Below are 5,572 nucleotides of genomic sequence, written 5' to 3' on the forward strand. Positions count from 1 at the left end.
CCTGTGGCTAATAGCCACTGATGGACCTCTGCTCCATATATTTGTCCAGTCCCCTCTTGAAGCTGGCAATGCTTGTAGCTGCCACCACCTCCTGTGGCAACGAATTCCATGTGTTTATCACCCTTTGTGTAAAGTAGTATTTTCTTCTATCTGTTCTAACCCGACTGCTCAATAATTTCATAGAGTGCCCACGAGTTCTTGTATTGTGAGAAAGGGAGAAAAACACATCTTTCTCGACCTTCTCTAACCCGTGCATTATCTTGTAAACCTCTATCATGTCTCCCCTCAGTCGTCTTTTCTCCAGGCTAAAGAGCCCCAAGCGCCTCAATCTTTCCTCATAGGGAAAGTGTTCCAACCCTTTAATCATTTTAGTTGCCCTTCTCTGTACTTTTTCCAGTGCTATGATATCTTTTTTAAGGTGTGGCGACCAGAACTGTACACAGTACTCCAAATGAGGCCTCACCATCGATTTATACAGAGGCATTATGATACCGGCTGATTTGTTTTCAATCCCTTTCCTAATAACCCCTAGCATAGCATTAGCTTTTTTTATGGCAGTCGCACACTGTGCTGACGTTTTTAGTGAGTTATCTATCATGACTCCAAGATCTCTCTCTTGGTCAGTCTCTGCCAGTTCAGACCCCATCAACTTGTATTTATATTTTGGATTTTTGGTTCCAATGTGCATTACTTTGCACTTGGCTACATTGAACCTCATTTGCCACATGGATGCCCACTCTTCTAGCCTCGACAGATCCCTTTGGAGTGCCTCACAATCCTCTCTGGCTTTCACCACCCTGAACAATTTCGTGTCATCTGCAAATTTAGCCACTTCACTGCTTAATCCCAATTCCAAATCATTAATAAACAAGTTAAAAAGCATTGGACCCAATACCGACCCCTGTGGCACCCCACTGCTCACCACCCTCCACTGTGAGAAGTGCCCGTTTATGCTCACTCTCTGTTTCCTATTAATTAGCCAGTTTTCGATCCACAAGAGGACTTGGCCCTTTATCCCATAGCTACTGAGCTTACTTAGGAGCCTTTGATGAGGAACTTTGTCAAAAGCTTTCTGGAAGTCAAGATAAACAATATCTATCGGGTCTCCCTTGTCCACTTGTTTGTTCACTCCCTCAAAGAACTCTAACAGATTGGTGAGACAAGATCTTCCCTTACAGAACCCATGCTGAGTTTTCCTCATCAGCTTTTGGTCATCAATGTGCCCACTAATTTTATTTTTGATAATAGTTTCCACCAACTTACCCGGTATTGACGTCAGGCTGACTGGCCTGTAATTTCCCGGATCTCCCCTGGAACCTTTTTTAAAGATGGGGACAACATTAGCTACCTTCCAGTCCTCAGGAACAGATGCAGAGTTTAATGACAGATTACATATTTTTGTGAGGAGATCTACAAGTTCACACTTGAGTTCTTTCAGAACTCTTGGATGTATGCCATCTGGGCCCGGTGATTTATCAGTTTTTAAATTATCTAGCAGTCGCATAACCTCCTCTCTCGTCACCTCAATGTGACTCAGGTCTTTCAAAACCCCTCCCAAAGTCAGTGCTTCCGGAGTGGGCATGCACTTCTTATCTTCCACAGTGAAGACAGAAGCAAAGAACGCATTCAGCTTCTCGGCCATTTCCCTATCACCCTTTAGTAATCCTTTTACGCCTTGGTCATCCAAGGGCCCCACGGCCTCCCTAGCTGGTTTCCTACTTCTAATATATTTAAAGAATTGTTTATTGTTTTTCTTTATGTTCTTTGCAATATGCTCCTCATATTCCCTTTTTGCCTGTCTGATCACAGACTTGCACTTTTTTTGCCACAGCTTATGCTCCTTTTTATCAACCTCACTCCGACTAGTTTTCCACTGCCTAAAAGAATCCTTTTTACCTTTTACAGCTTCTATTACATTGCTTGTTAACCATCCTGGCCTTTTCCTAAACCTATTTGTGCCTTTCCTAACCAGCGGTATATATTTAATTTGAGCTTCCAGGATTGTAGTTTTAAATAGTCTCCAAGATTCCCCAAGTGTTTTGACCTTTTTTACTTTCCCTTTCAGTTTCTTCTTCATGTACCCCCTCATCTCAGAAAAGTTACCCCTTTTGAAGTTAAACATGGCTGTGTTGGTCTTATTTGGCAATTTCCTATTTATACATATGTTGTACTCAGTAACATTATGGTCACTGTTCCCAAGTGGTGCAATCACATTTACATCTCTCACCAGGTCTTCAGCATTACTGAGGACCAAATCCAGGATCACCTCTCCCCTAGTAGGTTCTGTAACCATCTGTTCCATAGCACAGTCATTGAGACAGTCTAGAAACTCACTTTCTCTCCCCCGATTCGAACACCCATTGGCCCAGTCAATGTGTGGGTAGTTAAAATCACCCATTACAACACAGTTTTTTTGTTTAGCAGCCATCTTTAATCCTGTCATCATTTTATAATCCTCCTCTATTTTCTGATCTGGAGGGCGATAACAAACTCCCACAGTTAAGTTTCCATTTGGGCCCGTAATTTCAACCCATAGCATTTCCAGAAGCGAATCTAATTCAGTTACCTTCTCAATCTTACTGGAATGTATACCTTCTCTGACATATAGAGCCACCCCACCACCAACCCTTCCCTCCCTATCCTTCCGATATAATTTATATCCAGGAATCACCGTGTCCCACTGATTTTCCTCATCCCACCAAGTTTCTGATATGCCCACAATGTCTATGGATTCGCCCAACACTAAACATTCCAGCTCCCCAATTTTACCTCGGACACTTCTAGCATTTGTATATAAACACCTGTAACTTCCCCGGCACACTTTGCCTCGAGACGTAGTTAGGTCATCTGCACTGTTTGTCTCCATCTCAGTTGACAACTCTAATCTATCTCCCTGTAGAAGTGTTATACCTAGCCCTTCATCTCTCTGAGATGAACCATCCTGAACCAGAGACACTTTATCTCTTGTCGGCTTTCCCCTAGCATTTAGTTTAAAAACTGCTCTGCCACCTTTTTGATTTTAAGTGCCAGCAGCCGGGTTCCTTCTCGGGACAAGTGGAGACCGTCTCTCTTGTACAGCTCCCGCTTGTCCCAAAAAGAATCCCAGTGCCTAACAAACTTGAACCCTTCCTCCCTACACCATCGTCTCATCCACGCATTGAGACTCCTGATCTGCGTTTGTCTCTCTGGCCCTGCGCGTGGAACAGGTAGCACTTCTGAGAAGGCTACCTTGGAGGTCCTGGCCTTGAGTCTCCTGCCTAACAGCCTAAATTTTTGTTCCAAGACCTCACGACTGCATTTCCCAACATCGTTGGTTCCAACATGGACCACGACCGCTGACTCTTCCCCAGCACTATCTACCAGCCTATCTATAACACGCGTAATGTCCGCTACCTTCGCACCAGGCAGGCAAGTCACCATACGGTCACCATACGGCAAGTCACCATACGGTTGCACACCTCAGCGGCAGACAGAACGCCCACCCTGTTGCTGGCAAGGGCCAGGCTGGCTGCAAGAGCACCTCCTGCTTTCAAGCACCCCCTGCCCACTCCGACACACACACACACACACACACACACACACACACACCTCTCCCAGTAAAGTGAAAACCAAGAGGCTGAAGGTCCAAGAAGTCCTTGGCCAGTATCAAACCCACAGTCCCTGGCACTCAAGGTGAGCCCCCAATCCATACAGCCGGGAGAGGCAGTTCCCTAGAGACAGGCACGAAAGGGCTAGAGACCTCTCTGCAACTGCGACATCACTGCCTGCTCCATGGGGCTAGGCAGAGAAGGGCCGACCACCTCCAGGAGCCACGGGGGCTTGTCCCCCCACACAGCCCTCCCTGGGGGCAAAGGAGGCACGGGGCCTGCTATTTACACCCCACCCTCCTAAAGGCACAGACCTCTGTCAAGCAGGCCCGGGGCGACAGACGGGTCGAGTGGGAAGGTGCAGTTTTGTCCACTGCAGGTGGGGGGAGCAAACCCAACCAGGGTTCTTATCATGCATGACCCAGGAGGGAGCAAAGGGCGCGGACACCAGGGCACTGCCTCTGGGAGAAGAGAAGGGCTCGCTTGAGAAAGGCTGTGCCTCTTCACCAGCAAGGAGGGCCTCTCTTATCATCGAGGGCAACCCCCAGTGTACCCATGGTGACCCCTGCAAGCGATGGAATGGGAGAGAGGGCTGGCACTGGGCCAAGCGGTGCAGCCACCAATTGGCCATGCAGCCCCTCAATGCTTGCCTGACCATCATGAGCAACAGCTACCAGATCCTCCAGGTGATTGACAGACGTCACCACAGATGCTGCCAGCCCTGCCAGGCGCTCAAGTTCCCAGGACACAACTTCCCTCCACTCACAGCAAGTCTCCAACCACTCTCTCTCAATTGCAGCCCACATGGCAGAGAGTGAGAGGTGGGCACTACCAAAGGAAAAGCAGCAGGACCCCCCAGTGGCACGGGCTTTCCTGGGTCAGAGCCAACCCTCTTGGGTGCGTGCAGTGGCAGCCTTTTGAGGGAATGACGGATGGGAGACGATGGGTCGGTCACCAGTGCCATCCATTCACAGATGAAAACAAGGTCGCGCAGACTATTGATCTGCCAGATATGAAAGAGATCAGAAAAACAACAACGGGCGGCCCCGGTACCAATAGAAATCAAAACAACCAAACCGGGGCTCTAAGACATTAAGAGCCAAAAATATATACTCTAATTTTCTGTATTACAAAGTGCAAACAGTGCAATAAATACAAACATGGATACAGAATATGTTATATAAATTTTTGGAAGTGCAAAGATACAAAGTCCAAACATATATCACAATATTTTGTTGTCCGGAAACGTCAGAAAGGTTTTTATAAAGTGCCAGTTGCCAGTTGTCAGTACATCAAAGGGAGCCGGTAGGTAGGGAGTTATGCACAGTACTTATATACATGTCCGTGGAAAGTGTGGAGTGGTAGGAGAGTATGCCTTGTGCTTGTAACATACTTATGACCAGTCCGAATTGCTTTAAGCCCAGGAGGAAGTGAGTCGTGTTACTCACGAAACGGGTTAATGATATTTGCCAGCAAACTCCCGTCGGCGTTCGTCTAATTACATTCATAATTATGGACTGTGAATATATAAGTACTGTGCATAACTCCCTACCTACCGGCTCCCTTTGATGTACTGACAACTGGCAACTGGCACTTTATAAAAACCTTTCTGACGTTTCCGGACAACAAAATATTGTGATATATGTTTGGACTTTGTATCTTTGCACTTCCAAAAATTTATATAACATATTCTGTATCCATGTTTGTATTTATTGCACTTTGTTTGCACTTTGTAATACAGAAAATTAGACTATATATTTTTGGCTCTTAATGTCTTAGAGCCCCGGTTTGGTTGTTTTGATTAGATATGAAAGAGATGCCTGAATGCAGAGCGCCAAGCCCCTTCGCCTGGGGTGGCAACTGCGCCTGTGCCTGCTGCTTTCGAAGACAGGCTGAGCCATTCCTCGTGCCACTTCCTCGTGAGCAAGGCTGACTCACGGGCTGACTGGGGAGCCGCTCCTGGGGCCCGGGTGGAAATGCAGTCT

The sequence above is a fragment of the Eublepharis macularius genome, chromosome 1 (genome assembly GCF_028583425.1).
Source record: "Eublepharis macularius isolate TG4126 chromosome 1, MPM_Emac_v1.0, whole genome shotgun sequence".
Classification (NCBI taxonomy): Eukaryota; Metazoa; Chordata; class Lepidosauria; order Squamata; family Eublepharidae; genus Eublepharis; species Eublepharis macularius.